General features: G+C 45.1%; 1 protein-coding gene across 1 annotated transcript in view; it reads left to right on the top strand.

Annotated features, from left to right (window-relative positions):
• UNC119B (unc-119 lipid binding chaperone B) overlaps window positions 1–13818 on the top strand; it is a 679015-nt gene that overhangs the window by 85732 nt on the left and 579465 nt on the right. The window lies entirely within an intron of this gene.

The raw sequence follows: 13818 nt of genomic DNA on the forward strand, positions 1-13818 counted from the left end.
TCTTTATTTCTAGATGTGAACCCCTTAGTAATTAGATGGGCCACATGGAAGGATTTCCCAACTACTTTGGCAATATGATTGTCAAAGGAGAGTTTACTATCTACCTGGGTCCCCAGATTTATTACCTCTTCTGTATTAAGGGGGCTGCCGCCTATGTGGTAATTTGTGGGTGTTTCGTTTTCCCCATACAGGATGACTATGCATTTTTTGGCATTTAGCTTGAGCCATGACTTTGACACCAGGTGTCTGTCTCAGTAAGGCCTTTTTGAAGGATGTCCGTGTCAGCCGGAGAGTCAATTATGGCTTCCAGTTTGCAGTCATCGTCGAACTTGGTTAGCCATAGTCCTCCTGTGTTTGCCTGTACTTCTGAAAAATATATGCCGAACAGTAGGGGTCCCAGAACCGATCCTTGCGGGACACCACTCGTTTTCGAGTTTCAGAAAAGAAGTCTTCAACTTAAAGCTAAGTACCCCGTTGGGGAAACTTTGTCTTGCTCCTTACCGATGTCAGTAAAAGTTTAATAATTGCATTACTTGTGGAAAGCAAATACCTCATAAAGATTTTCATACGTACTGTATTCCTTGCCTAGGTCCTGACCATGACGTACCTTGCTGTCGGTTTTGTGCTTTATTTAATCAGCGCACTATCCGTCGGTACATTTTTGCCTCTAAATATTTCGGTTCTCGGTTTAATTTTCCAGAAGTGTCGGTTAGCCATCCGACTACCGGGATTCCAAAAAAGCGCAAAGACAGAGATAGGCCGCAGAGGTCTAAAACTGTCGACGACACTTCTAAGCCAGTCGCCAGTTCGCCGGTACTCAGTGAGGCGCTTACGCAGCCCCTGATACCCGCAACTTCTGATTCGCAGGCCTCTACTGAGACCCATTCGGAGTCCGGTATGCCGCGAGATGCTTCAACTATGGAACCCGCGGATGTGTCTACTTTGGATGGGTCCGGAGCCGCTGTGCAGGCACTGGCTTCTGAGGGTGTTTTCAGGCCTACAGCCTTGCATACTAAATCGACACCGCCTTCATTACTAAGGCCAGTTCGCTGGTACTCAGTGAGGCGCTTACGCAGCCCCTGATACCCGCTACTTCTGATTCACAGGCCTCTACTGAGACCCATTCGGAGTCCAGTATGCAGCGAGATGCTTCACCTATGGAACCCACCGATGTCTCTACCTTGGATGGGTCTGGAGCCACTGTGCAGGCACTGGCTTCTGAGGGTGTTTTCAGACCTACAGACTTGCATATTAAATCGACACCGTCTTCATTACTAAAGCCTAAGTCTCGATCTATGTCTAAAAAACCGATGCCCAGGCCACATGTTCAGGCCCCTATGCCTAAAAAAACAAATTATCAAAATGGCTGAAGATCTAATTACTCTTATCCGGGGTAGTCAAACCCCCCCCCCCCCTCAAGAGGCCTAGGGCTGAGCTTGATTATGAATCTTCTGATCAAGATTCTGTTTGTTCTGATTATTCTAATGACCTGGATTTGTCCATGCCTACTTATGAGGATTCTGATGCAGAGGATTCCATTCCCTCTGCTTCCCCTCCTGAGGACTTTTCTTTTGGGGAATCTTTACATACTATAAGGGAGCATTTCCACTGGGAAAGTCAGGAATTTTTTGATTCATAAAAGAGGCTTAGGGATTTCCTTCTGCCTCAACATAGGCCTTTGGCTATACCTCCTGTACTAGACGTTTGTGCTCTCAGAATCCAGTTTGGCCCTGGATTCCCTGCCACTGGCTCCTAGTAAACCTGACAGATACTATGCCACTGGCTCCTAGTAAACCTGACAGATACTACAGGGTACCAGAGTCCCACAAGTTCCTTTTCAAAAATCCTGTTGCAGATCCAGAAACCATTTCTCAGGGGCCCAAGGGCATTAAGGCTTCTACTGCTAAAAATCCTACCCCATCTTATAGAGACTCCAGGGCGCTGGATAGATGGGGTAAAAAGGTTTATACTTCTGCAACCTTGGCAGTCAGAGCTTTAAACTGCCAATTTCATATGTTAAAATATCAACATCATATTATTGGACTGCTTAAACAGAAAATGTTGATTCCTGACTGTGTGGAAAGTAAAGATTTTCAGGATGTACTGGAGCTTTTCTCCCCGGGCCTCTACTGTAAACGGATATATATCCAGTTGGACTAGCCCGGTCAACAAATGTAAAATAAAAATAAATAAATAAAATAAAAATTTAATGCATTCTGCTGAACAAGTTGGAAAACATACTTTGCAATGTGGTTTTGATTCTTTAGAGGCCTCCTGCAGGGCTGCTGTTACTGGGTCTGTGCTTAGAAGGCATGCTTGGCTTGATCATGTCAAGCTATATTGTTGGATGCTCCTTTAAATCAGGACCACCTGTTTGGCAATAAGGCTGAAGAAGTTCTAAAAAAAGATGGATGATGAAGCTAAATCTATGCAAACTATTAAAGATTTCTTACAAGTGCAACCTCCAAATTTAGTAGGCACTGGCCTACTAAGAATTGTTTTTTTCCAGCCCCTTCCAGATCCTCTCAAGCCAAACCCAGACAGCAAAAAACACAGGTTTCAGTCCCAGGGGACTCTCGGAACTAAGCAGTGGGGGGCCTCCACTTCCAAATCTGGAAATAACAATACACCCCCCTATGGTAAACAGTCTCAATGATTTCCTTTTAAAATTACCAAGCACTTATCTTTTAACTGCCCCTTTGGGGGGAAAGATTGCTCTTCATGCCAGTGTGAACGACCTGAGACGTACCTCCCTGGACTACATGAAAAGAGACAGAGGAGCACTCAGGTTATGTAGCCCAGGCCGGTATGACCCTGACCCTGAGCAGTATTCCTACCCTCACCAAGAATGATGCCACAATACAGAGACAAAATGATCAGCTTTAATAATTGGCTTAATTACTGGTGTCATTCTAAGGGGATCCAGTGTCTGTCTGCCTGGGATGACATGCTTGACAAGCCACGCTGCTTTGCAAGGGACGGCTTGCACCTGTCACCCCTGGGCTTCCGGATATTGGCAAAGGCTCTTGCCACCCCATAGTGCCTTTTTAGGCAAGGCTCAAATGATAAATCTACCGCCCTAGAAAACAAAAATGGAAAAAAACTAAGGGTAATACTGCTCAATGCCAGAAGTCTAAACCTCAAGATGCACGCCCTCGAAGCCCTCCTCAGAATGGAGAACATCGATGTCTGTGCTGTGACTGAAACCTGGTTCAAGGCTCATGAGAGCACCCCAGCACTATCAGGTTATACCTCATATCATGCGTTCCGGCCCCAAAATCCGGACTGAACCTCAAAAGGAGGGGGAGTATCCATATTCATAAAGGATACCCACACCTCCAGGTTAGTGGCAACGCACGAAGCATCGGAGACCATCCAGGTGCAATTAACCATAGGTAAAACTGCCCTACAGTTTGTAGCATGCTACAGACCACCCTCTCAAACTCAGGAAACCCACACAGCCTTCCTGAAGACACTGGAGAGTATGAATGTCTCTCCAAACACCATCATATTGGGTGACTTCAACTACCCAAACATAGACTGGGAACATTACTCAAGCCCCAACACCCTAGCCCAAAGGTTCCTGGAGTTCATAAACTCAAATGCTATGGAACAACTAGTTACCATTCCCACAAGAGGAGAAAATATACTAGACCTGATCATCACAAACATGGGGACAAAATGCTCCACACGGAAGTATATCCTCATTGGTGAGATCAGACCATAAATTAATCTCACTGGAGATCCACATCCGCCCCCAACCCCAGCAAAAGACCACAGTGAAGAACTTCTCAAAAGCAAACTTCACACTTCTTAAGACTGGTGGTATCCTTCAAGGCCCCGAGCCAGTGGAAACCACAACCCATGCTGCTGAAACCCTTACAAATGCCTTCTACGAGCACCTCCAGGAATGTATGGATCAAGCAATCCCTAATAAAATCAAGACCCTTTCCACCAAAGGCAGGCGCCCGGTCTGGTGGACCCCAGCCATAAACAAACTCTACAACAAGAGGAGAAAGTTACTACATGACAGAGCAAAATCCCTAAAAGGGAAGGCATCTCTGATCAATACTAGCAAAAAACTACGATCACTCATAAAATCATCCAAGGCCAACTTTGAGAGAAAAATCGCTAAAGACACAAAAGACAATCATAAGGCCGCCTTTAGCTATGTTAGAAACCTGGGTGGAAATTCCCAGATATGCTCAGAATTAGTCCAAAATGATACAAAAATCACTGATCCCACAGACATTGCCAACATACTGGCAGACAGGTTCAGTACAAATTTCTCCCCCCCCCCCAAAAGGAGAAATATCTATCCCACCAGAGTCTAGCCTCCCAAACATCTCAGATGCCCAGGTGAGAGCTGCTCTCTCTAAAGCAAAAAACACAGCATCAATGGGACCGGACGGTGTCCCTGGCTGTGTGCTACACGAACTCAATGAGGAACTAAACCCACACATAAGGCTGCTGTTTAATCTTAGCCTTACTACAGGATACGTACCCAAAGAATGGCGTATGGCAACTGTGGTCCCACTCCACAAAGGCGGTGCTTCTACGGACCCTGGAAATTACCGCCCCATAAGCAGCGAGCCTTGTCTGCAAGGCTATGGAGAGGATCATAATGGAACTCCTAAATAAAGACCTTGGGGACCTACAGACACTACAGACACTGGATCCTACCCAATTTGGCTTTGTCAAGGGCAGATCCTGCCTCTTGAACTTGGTCGACTTTTTCGAAACAGTCACTAAGGCCATTGATGAGGGTAAGGCAGTTCACACAGCCTACCTTGACCTAGCAAAAGCATTCGGCACAATACCCCACTCGGGCATCATAGAAAAGCTCACCAGCTTAGATGTAAACCCATATGTCACAAGATGGGTTGCAAACAACTGGCTCAAGGACAGAACCCACAGGGTTAGAGTTGCTGGTGCCATGTCAGACTCTAAGCCGGTCACGAGCGGTGTCCCACAGGGCTCAGTCCTGGGCCCCCTCTTGTTCAGCATTTATTTTTCTGAAGTGCAGGCAAACCTAGGGGGATTGTGGCTTACAAAATTTGCAGATGACTGCAAACTGGGCACCATAATTGACACTCCATCAGACACAGACATTCTCCAGAGAGGTCTCCTAGAAATGGATAACTGGTGCCAGAGCCATGGCCTTAAGCTAAATGCCAAAAAATGTATAGTCATACCCTTTGGGAAAAACAAGGTAACCCCTAATTACCACATAGGTGGAAATCCATTAAACACGGAAGAAGTTATCAGGGACCTGGGGACCCAAGTTGTGATAACCTCTCTTTTGACACTCACATTGCCAAAGTGGTTAGGAAGACCTTCTACATTGCCCACCTGATCATGAAGGGATTCACATCCAGATCAGGAGAGGTCATTGTACCCCTGTACTCTTCACTTATCAGACCAATGATTGAGTCCAATGCCCCATTCGGAATGTACCTTACCCGACACCTGCAGCAGTTGGAAAGACCCCGAAAGTTCCTCACCAAAAGGATAAAGGGGCTCAAACATATGTCATACACTGCCCGACTGAAGAAACTCCAGCTCTATTCAGTCGCATACCGTCTGCTCAGAGGTGATCTGTGCCTGACATACAAGGCCATGTCCAACCGGAATTAATGGGCGTGCTCCACCTCAAAAATCCAAATCCACCAGAGCCACGAGGCAAGAGACTTAAACCTCAACACGGATATAAATAGGACGTGCTGGAGGGACAGATTCATCACCCAGAGACTCCCTACACTATGGAACAGAATCCCAGTCCATGTGAGGCAGAGCCCCTCACTGACTCTGTTCAAGAGAAATCTTGACAAGTGGATGGGAGATCGTAGGTTTACCCCGGGAATCATCTCTGTGTCGCTGCTGGACAGAGGCACAGCAAACTAATGGGTATAGTATTCTCATCCTAAGGGGTGGTGAGAGCCACACACACTCTGGCTAGGCTTATAAATGCCCTAGGGCAGATAGCCTAGTATGAACCTATGAACCTGTGCAAAGAACTGGGAACTCGTAACCCAGGACAAATGGGTTTTAAATGTAGTGTCCCAGGGATACAGATTTCATTTCCACATGTTGCCAACACCAAATTGATGGCCAGGCCTGCCCCCAAATCAGTGGGCAGAGGCTCAAAAACAAGTACTTTCCCTCTTAAACATGGGGGCTATTCAACCGGTATCAGAAGAGGAAAAGGGACAAGGTTTCTATTCCAGGCTTTTTCTGGTACCCAGAAAAGACAAATCATGGCGTCCAATCCTGGACTTGTCTGCTCCAAACACCTTTCTGAAGATTCCAAAATTCAAGATGCTGACTCTTCACCACTTACTTCCTATGGTAGGTAAAGACGCCTGGTTGGCAACTCTAGATTTAAAAGAAGCATACCTGCACATCCCAATCAGGGAATTTTGCAGAAGATACCTATGCTTCAAAGCAGGCTACTTGTATTATCAGTTCACTGCACTGCCCTTTGGCTTGCCTACTGTGCCCAGGTATTCACAAAGTGCCTGGCTCCAGTTATTGTATTTTGCAGGCAAAGAAATATTCAAATATATCCATACCTGGATGATTGTCTAATTCAGGCAGAAAACCAGGGCATACTTCTAAATCATGTGGCGTTTGTAAAAAGGGTTCTAACTTGTCTGGGGTACACCATAAACGTAAAGAAATTACAGCTGGTACCCTGTCAACAGATTACATTCCTGGGTGCAAGCTTGAATACAACTGTCCAGATGGCTTTCCTCATGCCAGAGAAGCAAATTCATTTGGTAACTTACTTCAAGTGGCCACAAAAACTCTGTTATCTGCAAGACAAATACTGCAAGCCTTGGGTTTCATGGCCTCCTGCATTTTTCTAATTCCATATGCAAGACTGCATATGAGGAAACTACAGTGGTACTTAAAAATCCTATGGAGTCAACATTGTCACAGCCTGGAAACAATGATTCCTATCATACCTTGCCTACGCCTGGAGTTCCTATGGTGGGCAGAGACCTGCCACCAAAACAAGGGACTGCCATTCACACTACCCCCTGCCACCCAAACCCTAACTACAGATTCATCAGACTATGCATTGGGGGGTCACCTGGCAGGGAAGTGCATTCAGGGCAAATGGAACCCAAATCAAATGCACCTACATATCAATCAAAAAGAAATGTTAGCTGTATAGAATGCTCTGACAGCCTTCAAGGACTACATTCTTCCAGGACAATTAGTGGTAAAGATGGACAACACAGTTATGTGGTACATAAACAAGTAGGGGGCTACACATTCCTACCCCCTCTGCAGACTAGCCGTGGCATTGTGGAACACAGCCTTGAGCTACCAAGTGCACCTACAAGCTCAATTCCTGCCAGGAAAATTGAATACACTGGCAGACGAACTAAGCAGAAAACTCTTGGACCCACACGAGTGAAAACTGGAACCACGGATTTTCAACATGTTGACTAGCAAATGGGGGAGGCCAGACATAGACCTATTTGCCTCCCCCAGAACTAACAGTTGGACATGTTTTGCACAAGGACTCCCCACAAAGAAGCCTGGAAAGTGGATGCTCTGTCCTTCAACTGGAAAAACCTATCAGTCTACATCTTTTCCTCTCTGCTCTCCAAAGTTCTGCTAAAAGTCAAACAGGACAAACCAAGGAAGATTTTGATTGCTCCAGACTGGCCGCGCCAACACTGGTACCCACTCCAGTGCAGTGTGTCGCAAATATCTCCATGGCACCTGCCTCAGACCCCTTCCCTGCTGTCTCAGCAGGATAACCAAATTCTGCACCCTCCGCTTCCAACATTGAACCTTACAGCCTGGCTAATCACTTAAATTCATCCTTATCATCCCTCAGCAAAACTGTGATGGATGTCATCTTGGAGGCGAGAAGATCTAGTACTAGAAAATCTTATGCTGACAAATGGAAAAGATTCTGTGCCTGGAACCAGTCTTTAGGGATGAGCACATCAGCACCCGATTTACCTCAGATTTTGCAATACTTAACTGACATGCTTCACAAGGGCTTGTCTCTGTCTTCTATTAAAATCCACGCCTTGGCTATTTCAGCTCACTGTAACACAGAACCACCCCTCTTCTTTCATCCCTTGCACAAGCAGTATCTCAGAGGGTCAAAGAACTTGAGACTACCCAGGAGAGCTCCTACCACTGCCCTGGGACCTTAACTTTGTTTTGGAGAAGCTCACTCTACCTCCTTTCAAGCCAGCTGCTACTGCAGACTTAAAATTTCTTTCTTGGAAAACAGCCTTCCTTTTAGCAATCACTTCAGCTAGAAGGATATCTGAATTACAGGCCATTATGGCAGTGGAGCCTTTCATCATCTTTCATGCGGACAGGGTATCTCTCAGGACCAATCAGTCTTTCATGCCCAAGGTGGTTTCTAGTGTGGCTCTTAATCAGGCCATTCATTTGCCAACCTTCTTTCCCAATCCACAGAACAAAGGGGAATGGATTCTGCATTCATTTGATGTGCACAAACAACTAAGATTCTACTTGGACTGGACTAAATCTCGAAGAAAATCTGAACAATTGCTGGTAGCATTTGCTGCAGGGGCAGAGGGGAAGGCTATTTCAAAACAAACCTTTTCTAAATGGATAAGCCATTGCATTCATTTCTGCTATAAGTACCATGGAAAACCTATCCCCCAGGGGATCAGATCTCATTGTACCAGGGCTGCATCTACTTCTGCAGCCTTTCTCAGAGGGGTTCCTACCAGTGATATTCTAGAAGCTGCTACCTGGAGTTCTGTGCATACTTTCACCAAGCATTATCATTTGTCATTTTTCTCTAAATGCAGAGCTGGCATTGCCACTGCTGTCTTGCATGGCCTTATAGCTGGCCCTAATGGTGTATAAACTCCTCCTCCCAACCATAGCTTTGGGAATCTACCCAAATGTAATGACTGCAACAGTGAAACACGAAGAACCTAGTACAGTTGTGTACACTTACCGTAAATGTAGATGTTCGATTGTATTCACTGTTGCAGTCCTGGTTACCCTCCCTCCAGCCCCTTACTTTTCTCTGGCTATAGCTCTACTTTCCTTTGCTATGCCTAAAAGCCTTTTTGGTATATTTGCTTTTGTTTGGAGGTATAATTTTGTGTTTTTTAATTTTATTTGCTTCCCATTTGGGGGGCACCTGACATCTGGGGCAAGAAAAACTGATGTAATGATGTTGGCTGCATGTTTTATACCCCTGACAACCTGACGTCATGGAAGAAGGGACCGCAACCGATGCAGGACCCAAGACTTTGTTAATCAGGCCGACTGAGGGCAGCCTGCCAGCAGATTACCCAAATGTAATGACTGCAACAGTGAATACACTCGAACATCTACATTTATGGTAAGTGTACACAACTGTACTTTCTTAAAGCTCATCAATTGAAATGCAAAGTTATCCTCATAGCCCCTTTTTGGCCTCGACAAGTTTGGTCCCCCTTCCTTCGGCCTAATCTGGTATACCCACCGTGGATTCTGGACCCTCTTCCAGACCTGATTGCCCACCCCCCAAGGATTGAGCCACCCGAATCTGTCCAGCTGACAGCTCGGTACTTCCGTTAATTGCCAGGCAGGCTTATCTCACCTTACTTGTTAGGTATATTATCCTGGCCTCTCATAAATCATCCACCAGAAGACTGTATCAAGACAAATGGAAAAGGTTCTCTCTCTCTGGTCAAAGGATAATATGCTAGATCCATATTCGGCTCTGGTCACAGCAGTTTTGCAATATTTGTTTGTTTTTTGAAGAGAGTGCCACAGCCTCTACCATACTTGTACATCTGGCTGCAATTTTGAATTACCATAATGAGCTGGATGGTACGCCTCTCATCTCACTATGTTTATGTAAAACCTTTTTCAAAGGAATCTCACACACCAGGCCCCTAGTCAGACAGACTATAGAGCCATGGAACCTCATGTTAGTCCTACAGTCTTTGACTCAACCCCCCCCCCTTTGAACCCGCAGCGAAGTGTGACCTGAAATTGTTGTCTTGGAAGTCCTTGTTCTTGGTAGCCATTATGTCAGCCAGGTGGGTTTCGGAGCTACAGGTATTGTGCATGAGAAGGCCCTATTTGGTCTTCCACAAGGACAGAGTATCACTCTGGACGACTCCATCTTTCCTCCCCAAGGTTGTTTCTGACTTCTTCATCAGTCAGTCCATTGACCTACCAGTGTTCTTTCCGAATGTTTCTAATAAAGGAGAGCATTCCTACATTCCTTGGATGTACACAGACAACTGAGATTCTGTTTAGACAAAACCAAAACTATGCATATGTCCGACCAGCTTTTCATTTCTTTTTCTGGACCTAGAATGGGAAATTCTGTATCTAAGGTTACTTTATCGAAATGGCTAAGGGACTGCATATGCTTCTTACTCTTCCACCAAAGAACCTATGCCACTGGTTAAAGCCCATTCCACTAGATCTATGGCAACATCTGTAGCTTTCCACTCCAGGGCTTCTATGGATAACATTTGCACAGTAGCCACTTGGGCTAAACCCCACACTTTCAATCATTACAAATTGGATGTGGTCCCCAGAGGGGGAGCTGCCTTCGGCTCAATGGTACTCAGGAATGTTCTTCCATAAGGGCCGCCCCAGGATCACAAGGTAGCTTGGGATTCGGTACCATCAGAGATGAATGGAAAGAAGATTAACAACATCAGATAAAGAAGTTATGTCTTTCCATAACGTTTCATCTGTGGTGTTAATCTTTCATCACTTCCCACCCTCCTTCCCCCTCCAATGGCTCCTGGAGGATACTTTAGGTCCAAGTGGTGTCATAGGGCATTTGCGCAGAAGGAGCCTCTGCTTTTCTGGTTTTATCATGGGCAAACTCTGAGGTAACCGGGAGAAGGGCATTATGGGTAGAAGCTTTCCTTGAGAGTCTTTGGCTTGCACAAGCTTGGTAGTAGGCTGACTCTGTTCCGAGGGCTTGGAACCAAACCCATCAGTGATTAATGAAAGAAGATGAGCAACACAGATAGAACGTTATGTAAGACATAACTTTGTTTTCTTCTGCTCCGTCTTGTAATGTGTGGCAATTTCAAACATTCTGCTCTTAAACAGTACTTTTAACTGGGAGTCTGCATTTTTCCATAATTGAACACAAACTCATGTTTATCGTTAGATCAGTGTTGTATCCTGCCATGGATATGACAACGAGCCAGCTTCTAATGTTTAAGGGTGCATTACTCTAGAGGAGAGCAGTATATACAGTCGGTCGTAAGGGAGCCAAACCTTCAGAACTTTCATGCAATCGAAATGTACTTTTCTTTGTGGCTTCAAGTGATCTATTGGCTAGCTCTGGGCATGTGAGTATCTTATTGGGGCATATCTTCCACTTTACCCGTTTTTGTAAAGAAAAGTTTGATTGCTGTGTGCTAGTATTAGTCTTTTTAGCGGTTGTCACTGAAAATTTATACCTCAAGTTTTACTTTTTTTGGTCGGGGTTACATGAGGGGGAATATCTTTTTAAATTTTTCTCAAAAAATGTTTTAACTTTGTCAACAGTTATAGCTGGGGACTAGAACAAGTGGTTTTGCTGGTTGTCATTTCAAATTTACCTTAATCTGTATTTTTTCCAGTCAGCTTGTCCCACCGATTGTCCAGTGCTTTGCTGTCCACTTGTCAGACTCTCTTTTTTTCAGTAGAGACCCAGACCAGGCTGTGAGCTGTCCGGAATGTTCTTCATATTGAGCACATTGATAAAGTAGCCTCAGCTGTATATGGGTGCATCCCTATGTATGATATAAGACGGCCAGCTCTCAAAGCTTCAAGGCACCTCCCACATGCCTAGACCATTAGTTAGCTTGAGCTAAGGTGACTAAAAGCAGGTTTGGGCACCAAACCCTTCAGAGCTTTTCTGCTGCCGAAGACCACGCTCCTTTGTGGGCTTTCCAGAATCAGTGGTCTGCCTATACTCTTCTCTTGCCAAGCAGATAAGTTCCCCTTTGCAGGGGGGAGGGCCTTCCACATATTAGTTTAATTTACTTTCTTATTTGGGAAAACTTGTTTTAATTTTTAACTTATAACCATGACAAACAATGTCACTAAAAACTTCAAAAAAACCCCAAAAAAGACACAGCTGATCAATTCAAAGAAACAAATTTAATTGCAAAACAGTTAAGCACTTTCATCTTTACACTGTCCAAAGTCCTCCTTGAATATGGTGGTGCACTCTGCATCTATGACCTTCATACATCCCCGCCAGTTTGGTAGAAGCTACAACACTGTTAAAAAGTGTCTGTAGAACATCCTTAGTGTTTTCCTTTTCTTTATAAACTACATTTTCCCCAAGATTTGACAGATGTCATTGTTTGATGTAAATATAAACCAGTTTTTGTTTATAATATCCGTAATATAAGCATCAATATTAAAATTGGAGCTTCACAGCAGAGGGTACAAAAACTAAATCTCTATCCAAAGGTGAATTTTTAAATGCTCCTAAAATATGTGATGAAAAGGGTATGTTGACCAGGGAATCTCTCAAATGTTCAGCTCTCTTCCTCTAAATTGTCCAAAGGTTTTTATGCTCCTCATACAATTTTGGCAAGACACAAAATGCAGTCTCAACAAAATGCCGGTAAGCAGACAATTATAAAATGGTGGCGGGGATGTTCCAGAAAGAAAAGACCCCCCCCCCGTAGAACTAAGGACAATCAAGTTAGAATAGCTTTGTAAGGGCTTTGGCAACAGATTGTTTCAGACAAATGGGTTCTGTGACTGATTCAGTAGACTGATTCAGCAGAGTTCCAGATGGCAGTGGGTTCTGTGACCGATTCAGCAGAGTTCCAGATGGCAGTGGGTTCTGTGACTGATTCAGCAGAGTTACAGATGGCCGTGGGTTCTGACACTAATTCAGCAGAGTTACAGATGGCAGTGGGTTCTGTGACTGATTCAGCAGACTGATTCAGCAGAGTTACAGATGGCAGTGGGTTCTGTGACTGATTCAGCAGAGTTACAGATGGCAGCAGAGTTACAGATGGCAGTGGGTTCTGTGACTGATTCAGCAGAGTTACAGATGGCAGTGGGTTCTGTGGCCTGATTCAGCAGTTACAGATGGCAGTGGGTTCTGAAAGACATTCAAGGTTACAGATGGCAGTGGGTTCTGTGACTGATTCAGCAGTTACAGATGGCAGTGGGTTCTGAAAATCATTCACCAAGGTTACAGGTGGCAGTGGGTTCTGTGACTGATTCAGCAGAGTTACGGCAGTGGGTTCTGCGACTGATTCAGCAGAGTTACAGATGGCAGCAGAGTTACAGATGGCAGTGGGTTCTGTGACTGATTCAGCAGAGTTACAGATGGCAGTGGGTTCTGTGACTGATTCAGCAGAGTTACAGATGGCAGTGGGTTCTGTGACTGATTCAGCAGAGTTACAGATGGCAGTGGGTTCTGTGACTGATTCAGCAGAGTTACAGATGGCAGTGGGCTCTGTGACTGATTCAGCAGAGGTATAGATGGCAGTGGGTTCTGTGACTGATTCAGCAGAGTTACAGATGGCAGCAGAGTTACAGATGGCAGTGGGTTCTGAAAGTCATTCATCAAGGTTACAGATGGCAGTGGGTTCTGTGACTGATTCAGCAGAGTTACAGATGGCAGTGGGTTCTGTGACTTCAGCAGAATTTCAGATGGCAGTGGGTTCTGTGACTGATTCCGCAGTTACAGATGGCAGTGGGTTCTGAAAGTCATTCAAGGTTACAGATGGCAGTGGGTTCTGTGACTGATTCAGCAGAATTACAGATGGCTGTGGGTTCAGTGACTGATTCAGCAGTTACAGATGGCAGTGGGTTCTGTGATTC

The sequence above is a fragment of the Protopterus annectens genome, chromosome 4.part0 (assembly GCF_019279795.1).
Source record: "Protopterus annectens isolate FY-2018-M chromosome 4.part0, PAN1.0, whole genome shotgun sequence".
NCBI classification, from domain to species: Eukaryota; Metazoa; Chordata; order Ceratodontiformes; family Protopteridae; genus Protopterus; species Protopterus annectens.